The sequence below is a fragment of the Rhipicephalus sanguineus genome, chromosome 10 (genome assembly GCF_013339695.2).
Source record: "Rhipicephalus sanguineus isolate Rsan-2018 chromosome 10, BIME_Rsan_1.4, whole genome shotgun sequence".
NCBI lineage: Eukaryota > Metazoa > Arthropoda > Arachnida > Ixodida > Ixodidae > Rhipicephalus > Rhipicephalus sanguineus.
Window position 1 is genome coordinate 146,633,618 of NC_051185.1, and position 20,422 is coordinate 146,654,039.

The 20,422-nt window shown below is 48.8% G+C and overlaps 11 non-coding genes across 11 annotated transcripts; all 11 read left to right on the plus strand.

Annotated features, from left to right (window-relative positions):
- The first annotated feature begins 6,715 nt into the window (after positions 1 to 6,715).
- Trnaa-agc (transfer RNA alanine (anticodon AGC)) lies at positions 6,716 to 6,788 on the plus strand. The gene has a single exon. It is a non-coding gene; the product is annotated as a tRNA-Ala (tRNA).
- A 5,357-nt stretch (positions 6,789 to 12,145) lies between these two features.
- On the plus strand, positions 12,146 to 12,218 carry Trnaa-agc (transfer RNA alanine (anticodon AGC)). The gene has a single exon. It is a non-coding gene; the product is annotated as a tRNA-Ala (tRNA).
- Positions 12,219 to 12,409: 191 nt separating this feature from the next.
- On the plus strand, positions 12,410 to 12,482 carry Trnaa-agc (transfer RNA alanine (anticodon AGC)). Its single transcript has one exon. It is a non-coding gene; the product is annotated as a tRNA-Ala (tRNA).
- A 187-nt stretch (positions 12,483 to 12,669) lies between these two features.
- Positions 12,670 to 12,742, plus strand: Trnaa-agc (transfer RNA alanine (anticodon AGC)). Its single transcript has one exon. It is a non-coding gene; the product is annotated as a tRNA-Ala (tRNA).
- Positions 12,743 to 13,189: 447 nt separating this feature from the next.
- On the plus strand, positions 13,190 to 13,262 carry Trnaa-agc (transfer RNA alanine (anticodon AGC)). Its single transcript has one exon. It is a non-coding gene; the product is annotated as a tRNA-Ala (tRNA).
- A 191-nt stretch (positions 13,263 to 13,453) lies between these two features.
- Positions 13,454 to 13,526, plus strand: Trnaa-agc (transfer RNA alanine (anticodon AGC)). Its single transcript has one exon. It is a non-coding gene; the product is annotated as a tRNA-Ala (tRNA).
- Positions 13,527 to 13,712: 186 nt separating this feature from the next.
- Trnaa-agc (transfer RNA alanine (anticodon AGC)) lies at positions 13,713 to 13,785 on the plus strand. Its single transcript has one exon. It is a non-coding gene; the product is annotated as a tRNA-Ala (tRNA).
- A 185-nt stretch (positions 13,786 to 13,970) lies between these two features.
- Positions 13,971 to 14,043, plus strand: Trnaa-agc (transfer RNA alanine (anticodon AGC)). Its single transcript has one exon. It is a non-coding gene; the product is annotated as a tRNA-Ala (tRNA).
- A 186-nt stretch (positions 14,044 to 14,229) lies between these two features.
- Positions 14,230 to 14,302, plus strand: Trnaa-agc (transfer RNA alanine (anticodon AGC)). Its single transcript has one exon. It is a non-coding gene; the product is annotated as a tRNA-Ala (tRNA).
- Positions 14,303 to 19,444: 5,142 nt separating this feature from the next.
- Positions 19,445 to 19,517, plus strand: Trnaa-agc (transfer RNA alanine (anticodon AGC)). Its single transcript has one exon. It is a non-coding gene; the product is annotated as a tRNA-Ala (tRNA).
- Positions 19,518 to 19,966: 449 nt separating this feature from the next.
- Positions 19,967 to 20,039, plus strand: Trnaa-agc (transfer RNA alanine (anticodon AGC)). The gene has a single exon. It is a non-coding gene; the product is annotated as a tRNA-Ala (tRNA).
- The last annotated feature ends 383 nt before the right edge of the window (positions 20,040 to 20,422 follow it).

Genomic DNA, 20,422 nt, shown 5'->3' on the forward strand with positions numbered 1-20,422 from the left:
AGCGATATCTGCGCATAATGAACATGCATTAGTTGGCTGTATTTCAGGATAGACCTTGTGCAATAGCGCGGGGTTAGGGTACGCCCCGACTTGAAGTAGCCTGAGTGTCAGAGCCTGTGGTCTGCTTAATTTTCTGTGTGGTGGAGGGTACTGTCTCCGCCCCAGGTAAAAATGTTTGGTAATTTCGTTATACGAGGTGGGCGGGTCCCGATTCTCCAAAACCTCAGCGCGCCCTCCGGTAGCTACGCGGTCTACTAGTCCTCGCGCAGCTATGTGGGCCGACTCATTGAGATTGGGCGGGGCTCCCTTGATCTGTCCCATGTGAGCTGGGAACCAGACGAGTGTGTGTGGCTCGATGTTCTTGTCCCGGAGGATCCGCAAGGCCGGTTCCGAGATGGTGCCCTTGGCAAATGCTCTAATCGCTGATCTCGAGTCGCTGTAAATCGTGGACCTCTTGTTGTCCAGCAAGGCTAACGCAATCGCAGCTTGCTCCGCTATTTCGGCTGCTGTCGTCCGGACCGTTGTCGAGTTCGTGATTATCCCTTCGTGGTTGATGCTCACTGCCACATACGCCTTCCCCTCGGGATACCGGGCCGCGTCGACGAAGCAACAGTCCCCGGCCTGATCGTGAGCCCTTTCTAAAAGAGCCTTTGCCCTGGCCCGTCTCCTACCATCGTTATGCTCAGGGTGGACGTTTCGCGGGATGGGGACAACGGTGATTCGTCCTCGCTGTTCACGAGGAATGCTGCAGAAGCGAGACTCAATTTCCGTCGCTGGAGTCCCCAACTCTCGCAGAATGTCCCTACCGGAACGCGTGGTGGACAGCCTGGCGAATTGCGCCCTCTCCTGAGCCTCCGCAATTTCTTCCAGCGTGTTGTGCATTCCGAGACGAAACAGTCTCTCCGAGCTTGTGTACATAGGGAGCCCGAGAGCTCTCTTGATGGCCTTCCTGATTAACGTGTTGAGCTTGTCACGCTCCGCTCTCTGCCAGTTGGCTAGAATTAATCTATATTCCCATATTTGTCGACATAATTTGCAAGGCTCGCTCATGTAAAATTGGTGGACGCTTGAGCTTCGTCTTCAACAGTAGAACATGGTAGCGCAATCGGGCCTTGTTCGCGTCGCCTTCCCCGTCGCTAGCCAGCCTTGGCTTTTTGGTGGACACCTCAATCGTGTCGAGAGGAAAGTCAGATAATGCGACACTGGTGCGATTTTGCGCTTCCACCACGCAATGTTAACGCGATAGCGTTAACAACGTCGATTTGCAGAAATTCCTGTGCCGGTGTCGGCGTCGTTGGAGCGAAAAATCAGCGTTGTCCGTGCGCGAGAATTCGAGATAGAGGCAAACAAATAAATAAATAAATAACGAAAAACTTCCATTCGAGTGGAAATCAAGCACAGGCTTTCTGCGTAACAAGCAGGTGCTCTACCCCAGAGTGTCGCTACTGCTTGAAACTGCTTCTGTAAAAACAAAAAAAAACTATACGAATGTCATCCACTGCGAGGAGTTTCCTTAACGCATGTAATGTTGGGTGGCAGAAGCGCGGAATCGCACCGTACGTGAAGACTTGTGAACTGCATGCACAACGAGGGAATTTTTGAAGCCCTCCAATTACAAAGGGCTCCGACGTATTCAATAATACCAGCAGCAAAAGCATAAATCAATTGAGCAGCTGCGTAGGTTTGAGTGTTGCCTTACGGACGCGTAGTTGTTACTTCGCTGATTCGTAAAAGGAAGAAGTACGACGTAGTGAGCACTTCGTAATTTTATTATTTGCATCTTCGCAATTTTTTGCTGACAACCTGCGATGCCGACGCCGACACCGGAAATTCTACAAAGCGAGCTCTTTAACGCTCTCACGTTAAATTTTGTTTTAAAGCGATTACAATGAATTGGAGAGGGTGCACACCATCCAGCTTGTCCCTAGTTCCTTCAAGGTAACCATCAAGTTGCATTCTTCATAATGTTGCTACGGTATGAGCCGGGTCATGGTATAAGCCACGAGAGAAGAAGGGTTCAGCGGGTTCGACCTATGGACGCCATCACCACCTATCATTGCCAGACATCATCTGTAAATAAACACACTTAACCTCAATGGAACCGTGACAGCTTTGTGGTGGAGGTGCTGGGTATCCAATCAAGCAACGTGGTCCTTCAACCGCCTGATCTATGCCGAAGCCGCCGCATTGCTGGTCTGCCTCCGTTACCACTGGAGGTCGAGATGTCTCGTGGTGAAGACGGAACCCGGAACTCCGCAGCTGCAGCCACAGTACCAGTTCCAGCAGAACATTTGCTACCTGCTTCGGCCGCAGCTGGCCCTTGGCAGCGTCAGCACCTGATAGAGCCTCGTACCTTCGGAGGCGAATCTGGCGAGGACGTGGACGAGTGGCTCACACACTACAAACGGGTGAGCATTTACTACCGTTGGGACGCGGCAACTCAGCTGAACCCTTCTTCTTCTCTCGTGGCTCGTACCACGACCAGGCTCATACCGTTGTTCGATCCTTTTAATGGGAAATAATACCGCCAAAGTGAAGCCCCAGGAATGTCTTGGACGTTATAAAAAAGCAGGCTGCGCGCACTCTCAGGGCATCTGAGGTGCAGCAAAGCCAGGGATGCTGGAACTCCTTCAGTGAGTTCTGGCTGCCGGAAATGAAGCGACGTGGACAGCGCTGTACACTTTATAGAGCACTTTATTTTGGACAACGAATCCTTTACAGCCCCGGCATGAGTCCGGAAGAAATGGATTGCCGCAGAGCAATCATTTCACGCGGTGTAGTCGCCGAATGAGGACACAAAGCACTCAGGCGATACGCCAGGATACCGTAATCCGCACAAATATTGCTACGCGACACAGCCGCAGAAAGACTCACGAACGGACTGCAAAGTGACGTCGCTCAATTCATGGCGAGGGAGAAGCGCTGTGGGAGGCGGAAGGCCTGCAGAGGGCTATGGAGAGCTGTAGGTGTCCCCGCTTTCTCATGATAACTGTCTCCCAGGAAAGCAAGACGAGCCGCTGGCCGCACGAAGAGGTGACGGCTGTCGCTCACTTAAATGTGCGCTTATTCAATGATAATTAACTCTTCATGAACGCGAAAGTCTATGCGAGGTTGGTGAAGACGCGTGCATGCAAGGCATCCACGAACTCCGTGTCCGGAAAGCACGCGACCTCTCCCACCGTAATCAGTGGATAGCAAAATCATGGCTCTCGCAAGGGATTGTGGGCTGCGGCGCCCGCCTGCATCATCTTCCGCTTCGAGACGTCGTGCCGCCGAACAGGCACTGTTGCTAGTGCCGTCACTTTCTGTGTGTTCCATTTAGCAGTCGCTGTCCCCTTTTCTCACAAATTACCGCATAATACTTTGTAGTGCTGTGTAGCTTAGTTTAATAACAAATGCAATCACTACGGGACTGTCATAAAGGTGCGAACGGTAATTTCTTCATTCAAGTAACATAGCGTACTGGGCGAGTGGGTATAGATTCATGTCGAAGCAAAGCGCGAGGAAAACAGCAGAGAGTAAAGAACACACAGGAAAGGCGCCTGTCGTCTGTGTTCTTCTTTACTCTGTCCTGTTTTCCTCGCGTTCGCTTCGACATGCCTCATTCAAGTGGTATTCACCTCCGTACACATGCATGTTGTTTCGCAGCAAAGGGTGTTTTAGCTCATCTTTTGTGACCTGCAAAGATTTTTTACACTGCACAGTGTCGTGAAACATCTGCTCAATCTGTTTTCATTTTGCGAACTCGTAACATTATTTATTTACTTTTTTGTTGCAAAGATACGATATCGTGTTCCATATAGTGAATGGCAAAAGTGAAATGTTACTCGCGGTTTTCTGGCTTTCCTATTGGGCCTCTGAATCTTCCTTTACGTGAGATGTCGTTCCCTCGCGCATTCGACCATTGAGTGTCAATGCATGCGAAATTATGCGTACTCAACATACATTTGCCTTTCAAGTTCCACTAAAAGGTATTGGCACTTCCCGCGTGCAAGTCTCTGAGATACTAGAGACGCCGTGCCATGCAACTCGTTGCTTCAAAAGCGACTTCGGTAGTTTTACGAAACGATATCAGTAACTGAGCGGCCGCTTTGTTCCGTTGGCCGTTTACGCGCTGAACAGTTTTTATAAATTTGACAAAAAGTAGGCACTGCAGTATATGCAATGCAAGTATACTGTACCGATGTACTTGATCGTGCAGAGTACGTGTGCTTTTGCGTGATGTATTTAAGTGATTTGGGAACGTACGTATGTTGACATACGTGTGCTCATATGTGGGAGCGATTCTGAAGTAGGCACCGTTTGTGCTCGAAAATACTAAACCGAGCTATTTCTTCAAACTATTATACTGTGCGTTTTAAAACGTAACCGTATATCTACACTCGCATGCTGCGCGCGTCTCACCGTTCCCCGTGTGTGCCCATTTCTATTTATCGCTTTGTTCTATAAACTGCGAAATAGCTTGTTTCCATTCGCAAAATACTTCAAGAACACAATCACGTGACAACCGGTAACAAACGCGTCGCAGAATTGCACGTGTTTCCTATACGATTACACTGAGCAGCAGGCAACTTGAAGCAGCGAAGAGGTAGGCCTCGAACAGAAAGTACCGTAGCAGACGACGCGCCGTTTTGCTATCCACCTCTTGATTGACGCCAGCGCCCGCAGCAACTTGCAGCCTCGGTAAGTCATTGTATCCGCGGATTAGGCAAGGGGCCCCCGCAAATGAAGGGTTCGTCCCGGCTCGAAGGGAGCGTGCTATGGTTCGCCTTATTAGTTGGCCTTCAACTTCTGTTGCGAGCATGACTGCAGTGAGTCTGGTGTCGGTATCGGCAGAACACTCGTTGGGTAAGCGCTTCTTTGACGAGAAGGAGCCAGGATACTAGCGCGAATTGAAACGTGTAGGATCTACACTCAAGTATCCGGATTTCGAAGGACTGTAAAAGGCAGACACCGGGAACCTGATCGGCAAACTAACGTTATGCATTGGACAACCGTACATGGTTGTGCGAAACGTTCGCGTGCTCATTGGACTCGTCAACAGAGTGGCTGGAATGCTGCTGTATGTGCAGAAAGATGTTTGCGGAGAAATAATGAGAGTGTCGTTCGTGTTGCGGCCAGGATTTGGGCACATCGCACGCAGCAAGAGCAAACAATTTAGACTCAACGAACTGAACGGGCTCTCTCGTTATCTCATTCTTCATAGCACAAGTCGGCAACGCCAGTTTGCAGTACCCCTCCCAAACAAACGATTTCGTCTTCTTGTGTTATAAGAATATGCTTAGGGATCCTTGCAATTTTTTTTTCTGCAATGGACCGTGAACTGCATATTATTCAAAAAGCCAGAAACAATAGAACATTTAGTCATTGAATGTTGAGATGCCATTATTCATTGGGACATCCTTCAAATACGTGGTATAGGATTCGGTATTATTGCGAAGAGTTTCGCAAGCTAATAATCAGGCTTGGGCTCCATAATGTACGGAAAAGCACAATGGCCGTAATACATGCTGATATCAACCTAAGGACACTAAGGAAACACTACTGGACATGTTATGTGTGCACGTGTGTTAAAGAGGGCAAAATCAGGATCCCCATGAGCGGATTGAAATATTTTAATACAGTTAAAACTCGATTCAACGAAGTGGTGACGGTGCTCGAATATGTCGTCAAATCGAGAAACAGTTTTTTCGGTACTTCAAACCTAAAATTGTAACTTAGCGACACCCAAAAGCTACCGCGGCATTCTTTTTGTCGCCAGCCGACGCCATGTGTGAAAAGTACTCGAGGGCCGCCTGAGAGCGTCCCCGTCATGGATCCTTCCATGTCGCACGGACTGAGCACCATGTCCGGCACGCAAAGCTATGACAGGCTACCAGTATGCGAAGACGCAGAAGACGAATGTAGTGATTGTGTGAGAACGTAGAGCGAGAAAGTTCCGAGCAGAGGATCTCTGCTATCTGTCGCGTAAACGATGAAATCGCGCAAGCAACCGCTGCCGCCTCTATTACCATCCGGTACGTAAGAGAGCTACCTGCTTCCGAATCCCTTGTTACGTCCATGGGTGCAGCGAACAGCCTCGTCAAAATAAAGCTAGGGTCGTGAGTATGGTACCTACATGTTCTAACGCGATAGCGTTAGAGCGCAAGAAAAACCAGTCTCTGTTAAAAATTAGACGAAGGTCCCTCCATATTTTGCACAACCATTCCAGGAAAAACTTCGTTAAAGCGGGTCTAGTGGCCAAGTTACTCCGTTAATTTTAGTTGACGAGAAGACTGAATCCTACGGGTATTTTCCAGGGAAAAGAAATTTCTTCGTTACATCGGGAACTTTGTACAATTAGGTTTCACTAGGTCGGCTTTTTACTGTATTCGATTGACTGTAAAAAGGTTTGATTTCTTTATATTCTTCTGTTTTGTTGACATTCTAAAATCAGGCACTAAAGAAAAAGTAAAGAGGGTATACATCAGGAGGCAGTGTGCTCAATTAGCATGCGAGAGGTACTGGTATCCATACCCAGCACCTCCAACCGTTTTATTTTTCATGGCTGTGCCGAGAAACATTTCTATTGATGGATGAAATTAAACAATACGCGTAATAAAGAGTTGAGGTCGCGAGAAAACCGGTCCTTAGCCGCGTCGGCTGCTCTCCTTCTCCACCAACACTGTCACGTAATTACCAATCAGGTGGTGAGCATACACTTCGATTCTCCACCGGGGGTGTAGCTCAGATGGTAGAGCGCTCGCTTAGCATGCGAGAGGTACTGGGATCGATACCCAGCACCTCCAACCGTTTTTTTTTTCGTGGCTGCGGCGAGTAACATTTTGCTTGATGGATGAAATGAAACAATGCGCGTAATAAAGAGCTGCCGTCGCGAGAAAACGGGTCCTTAGCCGTGTCGGCTGCTCTCCTTCTCCACCATCACTGTCACGTAATTACCAGTCAGGTGGTGAGCATACACTTCGATTCTCCACCGTTGGTGTAGCTCAGAGGAATTCTACTTCCGGACGCGCCAGCGTACGGACGCAGGATGAACGGCTCCGATGGAGCGGCGATAGCGGCCCGTGTCGGCCGCGGTAACAGGATGGCTGTCGAAGATAACGCGTACGAGATTGTGCTGCCTACTTTGCCCACTGGCCGTGTTGTTAACAACACGTTGTTTTTGCACGGAGACGTGCGTGAACGGCCCTACAAGGTCGAGGACTTCAGGGACGCCCTCACCACGGCGGGTATGCTTCCCGACGTCGTAGCGTTAGGGGCGTACCAAATCAACCACGTGTGGGCGGTGACGTTGAACACCGGCGAAGCCACGAAAAAACTGGCAGCGCTAAAGGAATTGAAGGTCAAAGGTCGCCGGTGCATTGTAATAGACCCTGAGGACCAACAGGTTAAACTGCGACTGCACTGGATGCTTCACGGCGTCCAAGACGAAGACATCCGGACGGCATTCGCAGTCTTCGGCAACGTCACCGAGGTGACTCGTGAGCGGTGGCGCGTCCAAGGAATGAAAGAAAAAGGGTCAACAACTAGAACCGTCCTACTCAAGCTGAAGCCGGGACTCAATGTGGACGACCTTCCCCATCAGGTCCGAGTCGCCGGAGAGTTGGCCCTCGTGGTTGTGCCTGGGCGGGCAATGCAGTGCCTGCGCTCCCATGGCACGGGTCACGTTCGCCGAGACTGCAGGGTGCCCCGGTGTTCGAAGTGCCGGCGATATGGACACGCGGACGCGGACTGCGTCCGTACCTACGCGTCGGCGACCGGACTTCCAAGGGCGGACGACAACGAACAACTAATGGACGTTGCCGAGGCTGAGGAGGCAGCCCGGGGAATCGACGAGGCAAAAAAGCTGGTGGGGCCATCGGACACGTCGGCGCCTTCTGGTGCTGACGCCCCGAAAGCGGATGCCGCGGCGGACCACCAGGCAGCAGGCGACTCGTCTGGGTCGAAGGCCAAGCAGCCGGAAGCGCAAGCTCTCTCAGAGGCTACAAGTGGCGACGCTCGCAAGGGCGTCACGCCAACGCTTCAAAGAGCAGCGGGCGACTCGACTGGGTCATCCGAGGCGACGGTAAAGACCACGACGAGTCCACCACCACCCAAGGGCGGCGAGCTCAAAAGTGCTAACGAGTTGCCACCCTAGAAGAGCGGCGTCCCTACACCGACCAGTGCCACAGCGGCCTCGAAGCGGCCCCACCCCCAGGCGAGCAACGACGGTGCTGAAGCAACAGCGCCTGGAGTCGACGAACCCCCCGCAAAGACTGCTCAGGGACGGCGGCCGTCTCTTCGGCCGCGCCCGAACGTTTCGACCGATAAGCGTGCCGGCAACGTGGAGCCCGTAGGGCTAGTCCCGACAGTTCCGCCGGACGGAACCGCCGGCAATGGCGCCGTCTAGCCCCGTGCTGGACGCGACAGGTAGGCACAATGCTGCTGGTCTCTTTTCCTTTTGTTAAAAATGGCGTCTGTCTCCCCGTTAACTGTCGCCACTATAAACGTTAGAGGATTGGCAGGGAAGAGAAAGCAGAGCCAGCTTTACCGACTTCTAACGGAACGCGACATTGACGTCCTGGCAGTTCAGGAGACGAAAGTTGACGGTGAAGAAGAGACCGGCAGCATGGTGCAACGTTTCGCGTCTAGATTTTATGTTGTCGTCAGTCACGCAGTGGGCACATCGGCTGGCTGCATACTTTTTGTGAAGAAGTTGCCTGGGCTTCAGGTGAATGCTCATTTTTCGTGTGCGGCTGGCCGGTGTGCTTCTCTTGACTTTTCACTGAACGACGTCGATTGGCGTATTGTGTGTATATACGCGCCCAACAAGGTCGAGGAAAGGGCCCTCTTCTTTCTCGGATTAGAAGAACGAATGGCTGACGGCAGGAATTTAATAGTGCTTGGTGACTTTAACTGTGTACTTAGCGCGCGAGACAAAACGAGCACTCGTACTTTTAGAGACAAAAGCACCGATAACCTGACACGCATTGTGGGAAAGTGGAACCTAGAGGATGTTGCAGAAAGTCTCCAAAGTACGAGTGATACAAAGTACACTCGCTTTGAAGGCCCTAGTCACGCTAGACTCGATCGTATTTATGTTTCTCTCGACATCCTTCCGGAATGTAGCAGATACGAAGTCGTCCCCGTTTCTTTTTCAGATCATTGCTTGGTCCAGTGCTCTATTGGAAGGTCAAGGGAAAATAGGTCATTCTTCTGGGAATTATGGAAATTTAATAGTAAACTACTGCAGGACGAAGAATTTAATTTATTCGTAATGGACGAAATCGGCAAATTAGACCCCAGTAAAAACCTTTATATTTGGCAGCAATGGGAATTATGCAAGGAATCCTTAAAATTAAAAGCAATCGAAAGGGCTACATGTATTCGGCATGCTGAGCGAAAGAAGGAGGCAGAGTTAAAGGCGCTCCTTGATAAGTTACTAAAGCAGGAGTGCCGAGCCCCCGGTAAATGGAACGAAGATATAAGAAAAGTGAAACAGACGATAGAGCAACTAGACGAACAGCGTTATCGGGGCGCGCTTGTGAGGGCAAGGGCCGAGGATACAGCTGCCGGTGAAATGCCAACGAAACGTGCGTTGTGCACGGAAAAAGCACGAGCCGAGAAAAATCACATTATCGAAATAGAATGGCGTGGTACCGTATCGACTGATACAGACGGCATCAAAAGAGCTTTTTTTGAGTATTATCAGGCGCTATTCGGATTGCATAATGTAGACATTGAAAAATTCAAGAACGAGTTTCTACCAGTTTTACCCCGCCTGGACGAGGAAAGAAAAGAAAGTTTGCAACGGGCAATAACTGTTGCTGAAGTTGAAGTAGCAATAGAGAAGCTACACCCTGGAAAATCCCCCGGGCCAGACGGATTCACCGGTGCCTTTTATAAACAGTTTAAGAACGAAATAAGCCCTATCCTCGCAGTCATCTTCAATTAGGCGTACAAATTAAACACACTGCCGCCGGCATACAGGTCATCCTATACAGTACTTTACCAAAGACTGACGACGCAGATAAGTTAAGATCCGTTTCTGGGTACAGGCCAATAGCTCTTACTAACGTCGAGTATAAGATATACATGAAGGTCCTTGCTCGAAGACTTCAGACTGCGATTAAAGACATCGTCGGGCCTCATCAAACTTGCGGCATCAAAGGACGGTCTATTCTTGTCAACATCCACAAAGCGCGCAGCATACTCGAATGGTGTGATTATTTAGGCGAACGAGCTGCCATCCTTCAGATTGACCTCGAAAAGGCCTTTGACTGTGTCGATCACAGCATTTTGTTTTCTGTTTTAAATCATGTTAACCTTGGTTCCGTTATCTGTGAGGGAGTGGCTCTGGCGTATCGAAACTGCACGACGAGGTTGATTGTAAATAAGTCTGAGGGCCCCCATTAGCGTGCAACGTTCGGTACGTCAGGGTTGCCCCCTAAGCCCTCTGTTATTTTTCATGTACATTGAAACTCTGTGTAGGAAAATTATTAATAACAATAGCATCCTTGGTTCTAAGTTACAAGCAGCAGAAGTGAAGCTGCTAGCCTATGCAGACGACGTAGCGATTTTCACGCGAGATCAGTGTAGTATAGCAGAAGGTGTCGAAATTGTTCGGAATTTCAGCCAAGCTACGGGTAGTGGCGTCAACTGGTCTAAGTGCCTTGGGCTCTGGCACGGATCGTGGCCATCGAAACCAGACCACTTTGCTAACGTGCCCTGGGTGACGACCCCGGGCAAGTACTTGGGCGTCCCGCTGGAGTGTTATCGCGACAGCGATCACTATTGGAAAAGTCAGGCTAAGGATACGCAAGAGAAAGCAGAGAAGTGGAAAGCAGGTGCCCTATCGATCTTTCCCAGAGTCACTATTTGCAACCTGTTTTTCATCAGCAAGCTGTGGTACGTTATGCAGGTGCTGCATTGCTCACGGACTAACGTACAAAAGTTCCACAGGATATTTGCCACGTTTGTATGGGCTTCTGAGTGGGAACGGTGCAGCCGTACAAACTTGTTCCGACGGGTAAAAGACGGGGGGCTCGGACTGTGTCACCTCTTCTTCCGTCAGCTCGTTAACAGGTTTTTGTTCTTTAGGGATGTCACTGATCCTTTCTTGCGCACCATATGCCAATTGCGACTAGGTAGACTGTTGCCTGAGTATGTTGTCTCAACTGAGGAGTGTGTAGGAGGGATTGGTGGCTTTTATAAAGAAATAGTGTCGAGTGTGAAATTTCTTACCGTACGGTTTTCGAGAGAATATCTAGCCAATGTGAAACGAAAGGAACTTTACTTTGCTCTTTGTGATGTTGTCTTGCCTATGCCGTTGTATAGGTCATTGTACAGTGGAGGCCCAGGTAGCAATGTGTTAAAGAGAGTTAAAAAATGCATGTGCAGCCCGGAACAGAAACATTCTTCTTTAAGGTTCATTCAGGAACGTTACCGGTCAAAACTTTTTTAGAGCGAAAGGGAGGCATTTTCGATGGAGGCGAAAATGTTTGAGGCCCGTGTACTTAGATTTAGGTGCACGTTAAAGAACCCCAGGTGGTCGAAATTTCCGGAGCCCTCCACTACGGCGTCTCTCATAATCATATCTTGGTTTTGGGACGTTAAACCCCAGATATTATTATATTATTATTAGAGCGAAAGGGATGCTTTTTGCCGTGGGGTACACACTGTTGCAAGGTACCAGAAACAATAGATCATGTTTTTTTGCATTGTTGGGAAGGGGTTTATTTTTGGGATGTCTTACAAAGAACTATTAAGAAAGATTTACCTCTGGACCCGTACGGCATTAGGTTTTTGAATGTCGACAATGAATACGGGGTTCCTCTAGACACCATCATGCTCTTGGGCCTCCACTCTTTGTGGCGATCGAGAATGGCAGGTTATCACTTTGATAAAGATGCTCGGCCTGCACGAGCCTACTTTAGAGAAAGTATTCATTTGTTTCTAGAAATTCATAAGGCAGCACCGGAACCACCAGAGTGGCTCCCAACAGTAGAGCCGCTGGTGACATTACGCGAATTTTAATATGACGACACCAGCGTGACGCTGGTTGACAGCTCAGTCACCGTATGTACTGTGTACATTGGGTGTTTTTACAAGTGTTGAATGTAATATATGTTGTGTACCTAAGACAGGTAATAAAGAAAAAAAAATCGGGGGTGTAGCTCAGATGGTAGAGCGCTCGCTTAGCATGCGAGAGGTACTGGGATCGATACCCAGCACCTCCAACCGTTGTTTTTTTTTTTCATGGCTGCGGCGAGTAACATTTTGCTTGATGGATGAAACGAAACAATGCGCGTAATAAAGAGCTGCCGTCGCGAGAAAACCGGTCCTTAGCCGCGTCGGCTGCTCTCCTTCTCCACCAACACTGTCACGTAATTACCAATCAGGTGGTGAGGATACACTTCGATTCTCCACCGGGGGTGTAGCTCAGATGGTAGAGCGCTTGCTTAGCATGCGAGAGGTACTGGGATCGATACCCAGCACCTCCAAGCGTTTTCTTTTTCGTGGCTGCGGCGAGTAACATTTTGCTTGATGGATGAAATGAAACAATGCGCGTAATAAAGAGCTGCCGTCGCGAGAAAACCTGTCCTTAGCCGCGTCGGCTGCTCTCCTTCTCCACCAACACTGTCACGTAATCACCAATTAGGTGGTGAGCATACACTTCGATTCTCCACCGGGCGTGTAGCTCAGATGGTAGAGCGCTCGCTTAGCATGCGAGAGGTACTGGGATCGATACCCAGCACCTCCAAGCGTTTTTTTTTTCATGGCTGCGGCGAGTAACATTTTGCTTGATGGATGAAATGAAACAATGCGCGTAATAAAGAGCTGCCGTCGCGAGAAAACGGGTCCTTAGCCGTGTCGGCTGCTCTCCTTCTCCACCAACACTGTCACGTAATTACCAATCAGGTGGTAAGCATACACTTCGATTCTCCACCGGGGGTGTATCTCAGATGGTAGAACGCTCGCTTAGCATGCGAGAGGTACTGGGATCGATACCCAGCACCTCCAAGCGTTTTCTTTTTCGTGGCTGCGGCGAGTAACATTTTGCTTGATGGATGAAATGAAACAATGCGCGTAATAAAGAGCTGCCGTCGCGAGAAAACGGGTCCTTAGCCGTGTCGGCTGGTCTCCTTCTCCACCAACACTGTCACGTAATTACCGATCAGGTGGTGAGCATACACTTCGATTCTCCACCGGGGGTGTAGCTCAGATGGTAGAGCGCTCGCTTAGCATGCGAGAGGTACTGGGATCGATACCCAGCACCTCCAACCGTTGTTTTTTTTTTTCGTGGCTGCGGCGAGTAACATTTCGCTTGATGGATGAAATGAAACAATGCGCGAAATAAAGAGCTGCCGTCGCGAGAAAACCGGTCCTTAGCCGCGTCGGCTGCTCTCCTTCTCCACCAACACTGTCACGTAATTACCAATCAGGTGGTGAGCATACACTTCGATTCTCCATCGGGGGTGTAGCTCAGATGGTAGAGCGCTCGCTTAGCATGCGAGAGGTACTGGGATCGATACCCAGCACCTCCAAGCGTTTTTTTTTCGTGGCTGCGGCGAGTAACATTTTGCTTGATGGATGAAATGAAACAATGCGCGTAATAAAGAGCTGCCGTCGCGAGAAAACGGGTCCTTAGCCGTGTCGGCTGCTCTCCTTCTCCACCAACACTGTCACGTAATTACCAATCAGGTGGTGAGCATACACTTGGATTCTCCATCGGGGGTGTAGCTCAGATGGTAGAGCGCTCGCTTAGCATGCGAGAGGTACTGGGACCGATACCCAGCACCTCCAAGCGTTTTTTTTCATGGCTGCGGCGAGTAACATTTTGCTTGAAGGATGAAATGAAACAATGCGCGTAATAAGGAGCTGCCGTCGCGAGAAAACCTGTCCTTAGCCGCGTCGGCTGCTCTCCTTCTCCACCAACACTGTCACGTAATTACCAATCAGGTGGTGAGCATACACTTCGATTCTCCACCGGGGGTGTAGCTCGGATGGTAGAGCGCTCGCTTAGCATGCGAGAGGTACTGGGATCGATACCCAGCACCTCCAACCGTTTTTTTTTCGTGGCTGCGGCGAGTAACATTTTGCTTGATGGATGAAATGAAACAATGCGCGTAATAAAGAGCTGCCGTCGCGAGAAAACCTGTCCTTAGCCGCGTCGGCTGCTCTCCTTCTCCACCAACACTGTCACGTAATTACCAATCAGGTGGTGAACATACACTTCGATTCTCCACCGGGGGTGTAGCTCGGATGGTAGAGCGCTCGCTTAGCATGCGAGAGGTACTGGGATCGATACCCAGCACCTCCAACCGTTTTTTTTTTCATGGCTGCGGCGAGTAACATTTTGCTTGAAGGATGAAATGAAACAATGCGCGTAATAAAGAGCTGCCGTCGCGAGAAAACCTGTCCTTAGCCGCGTCGGCTGCTCTCCTTCTCCACCAACACTGTCACGTAATTACCAATCAGGTGGTGAGCATACACTTCGATTCTCCACCGGGGGTGTAGCTCGGATGGATTCCACTTCCGGCCGCCACGGGTGACGGACGTGTTTTCATGGGCTCGAACGAGCCAGTGCTTGCGGCACAGTTTAGCCGCGGAAACAGGGACGCTATGGAAGATAACCAGGATTATCAAGTACTGCTGCCACATCTGCCGAAAGGTCGTATTGTTTTGAACACAGTATTTTTGCACGGTGACCTACAAGCGAGACCGTACCGAGTCGAGGACTACAGGGATGCCCTTGCTCAATTGGAATTGCTACCTGAGGTGGAAGCCTTAGGTGCATTTCAAATGAATCATGTGTGGGCCGTGACGTTCAAAAGTCGTGAAGGTATGCAAAAGTTGTTAGCTGCCGGACATATTAATGTGAAAAACAGAAAGTGCCTGGTGGTAGACCCAAACAACCAGGAGGTTCGAGTGAAGATACACTGGGTGCTCCACAATGTAACAAATGAGGACATTCGTGTGGCCTTCGAGCCGTATGGCGAAGTCACAGAAGTGAATAGGGAACGCTGGCGCGTGTCGGGTGTGTCAGAGAAAGGTTCGACAACGCGTGTGCTAAGCCTGAAGCTAAAGACAGGGGTCACAATTGAAGACGTTCCCCACCAAGTACGTGTCGCCGGAGAACTTGCTCTCGTCGTAATTCCTGGAAAGGCCCCCCTTTGTTTGCGCTGCCAAGGAAAAGGTCACATCCGCCGTGACTGCCGAATCCCTCGATGCCAGCGGTGCCGACGGTTTGGCCACGACGAAGCCCAGTGTGTGCCTACGTATGGGAACATAACGGGACCCGCGAAAAGCAAAGATGCTTCTGAAAATTTCATGGACGAAGCTGAAGCCGAAGAAGCAGCAGCGATGGCGCCGGAGAAACCCAAAAAGCCGGAAACGCCCCCCAGTACGACGGTGAAACAGGTGTTGATAGCGAGCGACCAAAGGAAGTCGAAAGAAACGTCAGCAGAACCAAAAAGTGAGGCACCCCAATATAACACGACCGAAAATCGTGTGGTAGAAGCGGCTGCGCCGTGCGACCCTTCGAAAGATGAGAGTGTAGCCATGGAAGGCATCGCATCGATGTCCGCCAAACGAGGGCATAACGAACCTTCGAAGACTCGGACCTTCCTAAGGATGCAAGCGGCGGCCCTCCGCCACCTAAATCGGCTCTGATGCGACGAATGTCGTTCAAGCCGAAACCGAACATTCCTCCTGACGGACGACCAGAGGCGAAACCGCCGAGCTAAAGGCGGGGCCTCGCTTCCCTTGTGCAAGCCAGCGACATGCCTCCTCTAAAACAAAGACGTTTAGACCCTGCTGCGGAGTCCAGCCACCGGACATCTGTTGAGAGGGAAGACACGGGGCAGCTGGATGATGCCGACTGTGAATTGCCTCAGCACGGTGAACCCTCTTATACATCTCTGCGCTCCGAGGTAAACGCTGTGCGATCTAAGTGCTCCTCACAAATTAAGAACGGAAAGCTTGCCGTGTCCTTACGAATCGCCACTTTGAATGTACGCGGACTAGCAGCCAAGAAGCGTCAAAGTCAAATTAATCGTCTCTTTCTCGAAAATAACTTAGATCTGGCAGCTGTGCAAGAAACCAAGATTGAAAGTGAGGAGCACACGGATCGTATGGTGGAAACTTTTCGAAGACACTATAATGTTTGTGTGAGCCACTCAAAAGGTACATCCGGGGGCTGCGCAATTTATATAAGAAACAACGTAGGCATTGAAAGTGAAAAAGTTGTAGCGTCAGAGGAGGGGCGCTTGATTGTGCTTGACTTTTTGTATTCTGGAAAGGAATGGCGTGTTATTTGTATTTATGCACCAAACACTGATAATGAACGTGTTGTATTGTTTGAAAGAGTAGAACAGTTTCTGAAATGTGAAAAATGCCTTATCATGCTAGGTGATTTTAACTGTGTTTGCATGGCTGAAGATAGAACTAGAAGTGTGCCTGCACGAGATAAAAGTGAGCGACTACTCATTTCGCTGCTGGAAGAATATTACATGGAAGATTTAGGATACCTACTTTCAAAAGTAGGCCGTCCTACTTTCACGCATTACCAACGCGGAAGCTGTGCTAGCCTGGATAGGATATACGCTACGGTCTCTCTTGCCAAAGAGTGTGTTAACCTCGAAGTTAAACACGTATCTTTTAGCGACCATAGCCTTGTAACAGCCACACTTGGAACCAATTTAAAAAAGAGCCGGTTCAACTGGGAACTATGGAAGTTCAACGTGAAACTCTTAGAAGACGAAACATTTACACAAAGTGTAAAACAAAGAATCGAAGACATGGTATCGACAAAAACACACGGATGGATAGCGGAGTGGGAAAACTTTAAAAACGCGGTCAAAATGACTGCGATTGAAAGGGGAAGCATACTTTATCAGAAAGAAAAGACTAAAGAGAAAGAACTTCAATGTCAGCTCAATTATCTTATGTGCATGGAAAGTGCAAATCCCGGCTTATATATAAAAGAAATACGCGAGGTAAAAAACAAGCTTGAACTTATCGCAACAGAGAAGTACAAAGCAGCAGTGATAAGAGCACGAGCTGAAAAGATATGGATGGGTGAAACGCCCAACAAGCGTGCGCTGTGCGACGAAATAAGATATTCAGTCAAAAATGAAATACGCCAGATTCATTATCACAATGAAGTGACGTGTGAAAAGAGTAAAATCGAAGATGCATTTGTAGAATACTACAGTGAGTTATTCATGAATAAAACGAACCATGCAGCTGGTTCTAAAGCTGCGATCATTAATTTAATGCCAAAGCTTGAAAATGACATCAAAACGCGAATGGAGCTGCCAATAAGTGTGAACGAAGTGAGAAACGCTATTAAGGAACTGGCCGTAGGGAAAACTCCGGGACCCGATGGATTAGGGGCCGCCTTTTACAAAACGTTTATTGAAGAGATTAGTCCAATTTTGCACGAGGTGATCAGTGAGGCGTACGAAAACAAAGCGTTGCCTCCCTCCTTTCTTTCTGCTCATATGGTCCTAATACCAAAGACAGATAATCCAGACAAACTAATGTCAGTAGGAGCTTACCGCCCAATAACTCTTACAAACGTAGACTATAAAATATATACAAAAGTTCTAGCCAAACGATTACAAAGCGTTGTCAAGCTGCTCGTAGGACCGCATCAGACGTGCGGCATAAAGGGTCGTTCGATTTGTACCAATGTGCATGTAGCCCGCAGCGTTTTAGAGTGTTGTGACGCCGTGGCGGGGCGGGTTGCTATGCTCCAACTTGATCTTGCTAAGGCGTTTGACCGTGTCGCACACGAATTTCTTTTTTCTTTGCTTGAACACGTCAACCTCGGAAAAGTAATGCTGGAAGGTTTAAAAATGGCTTACAGTGATTGTACAGTGCGAATAATTGTAAATAAGAACCTTACAAGAAGCATTGACGTCAGGTCATCCATAAAACAAGGCTGTGCGCTGTCTTCTCTGCTTTTTGCGCTATACCTTGAACCTTTCTGTCTCAGCTTAATTAACAACAGCAAAATTAATGGCTTCGTGCTTCAAACGCAACACGTCAAAGTTCTCGCATATGCTGATGACGTTGGTGTTTTCTGCACTGATCGCAAAAGCATAGAAGAGACTATAAGCGTCACCAAAGCATTCTGCGAACAGACAGGATGTGCGATAAACTGGGAGAAGAGCGTCGGTTTCTGGCACGGCACGTGGGACGTTAAGCCGCAATCATTCGCGAGCATCAAATGGTCCAACACACCCTCTGCGTATTTAGGTGTACCCTTGGAACATTACAACCAGACAGGAGATTACTGGGATGACCTGACGTCAAAGGTGAAGGAAAAAGTTGGTGGATGGCAAGGCCGTGAATTGTCAATGTTCGCGCGTGCGAGTGCTTGCAATGTTTTCCTGATTGCAAAAGTGTGGTATGTGCTACAGTTTCTGTCAATGTCTCGCGTAAATGTGCAAAAATTGCACCGTATTTTTGCGGTCTTCATTTGGGGCTCAAACTGGGAAAGAGTCAGCAGAACAAATCTTTTTCGTTCACTGAAAGACGGGGGCCTTGGTCTTTCACATCTGTTCATCAGACAAATTGTGTCGCGGTTTGTGTTTTTACGGGACCAGAAAGACCCGTTTTTGAGAACCGTTATGCATGTGAGGTTAAAAAATGCTATTCCTGATTTTGTTGTGTCTAGTGCAGCTGCAATTGACGGCGGTATAAAAGGCTACCTCAAAGAAGTGGTGATGGCATTCAGGATACTTCAAACACGATTTTCACTCGAGTATTTGAGTCTTGTATCAAGAAAAAAGCTGTACAAAGACCTGATCACTGTAATGATGCCCACACCATTATATAGATCACTAAATCATAAAGGCCCCGGGCAAGACGTGCTAAAAAGAGTTAAAAAAATGACCGTTAAAGGATCTATAAAATCGTTTTTCGTTAAAGTACACACGAACACATTGCCTGTGAAAACATGGCTTAAAGACAAAGGCATATTTATACCGTGGACGACAAACTGCACCCTGTGTAACAAACCGGAGACGATCGAACACACATTCATTGACTGCTGGGATCCAATATTTTTTTGGGATGTGTTACAAAGAACCCTGAAGAAAGAGCTACCGATAACACCACATGGAATACGTTATCTTTCAGTGCAGAATGAGTGTGGTGTTCCATACGACATGATAATGTTATTGGGGCTTTACAGCCTCTGGATCACACGCATGGCCGTGAGGCATATGGATTCTAAAGCCAAATCGACACGGGAAAACTTTATTGAATGTGCAATGTATGTGCGCGACACATTTCGAACATTGGATGAACCTCCAGATTGTATGGAGGTATTTGATGAATTGGTGAAAATGAAATGTTTTTAATCCATCACAATAGTCGAGTAGACCAATGTGGTTTTTATACCAATGTATTGCTTTATTTCTGAATAAAAAGGTTATTAAAAAAAAAAAAAGGGGGTGTAGCTCGGATGGTAGAGCGCTCGCTTAGCATGCGAGAGGTACTGGGATCGATACCCAGCACCTCCAAGCGTTTTTTTTTTTTCGTGGCTGCGGCGAGTAACATTTTGCTTGAAGGATGAAATGAAACAATGCGCGTAATAAAGAGCTGCCGTCGCGAGAAAACCTGTCCTTAGCCGCGTCGGCTGCTCTCCTTCTCCACCAACACTGTCACGTAATTACCAATCAGGTGGTGAGCATACACTTCGATTCTCCACCGGGGGTGTAGGTCGGATGGTAGAGCGCTCGCTTAGCATGCGAGAGGTACTGGGATCGATACCCAGCACCTCCAAGCGTTTTTTTTTTCATGGCTGCGGCGAGTAACATTTTGCTTGAAGGATGAAATGAAACAATGCGCGTAATAAAGAGCTGCCGTCGCGAGAAAACCTGTCCTTAGCCGCGTCGGCTGCTCTCCTTCTCCACCAACACTGTCACGTAATTACCAATCAGGTGGTGAGCATACACTTCGATTCTCCACCGGGGGTGTAGCTCGGATGGTAGAGCGCTCGCTTAGCATGCGAGAGGTACTGGGATCGATACCCAGCGCCTCCAACCGTTTTTTTTTCGTGGCTGCGGCGAGTAACATTTGCTTGATGGATGAAATGAAACAATGCGCGTAATAAAGAGCTGCCGTCGCGAGAAAACCTGTCCTTAGCCGCGTCGGCTGCTCTCCTTCTCCACCAACACTGTCACGTAATTACCAATCAGGTGGTGAGCATACACTTCGATTCTCCATCGGGGGTGTAGCTCGGATGGTAGAGCGCTCGCTTAGCATGCGAGAGGTACTGGGATCGATACCGAGCACCTCCAACCGTTGTTTTTTTTCGTGGCTGCGGCGAGTAACATTTCGCTTGATGGATGAAATGAAACAATGCGCGAAATAAAGAGCTGCCGTCGCGAGAAAACCTGTCCTTAGCCGCGTCGGCTGCTCTCCT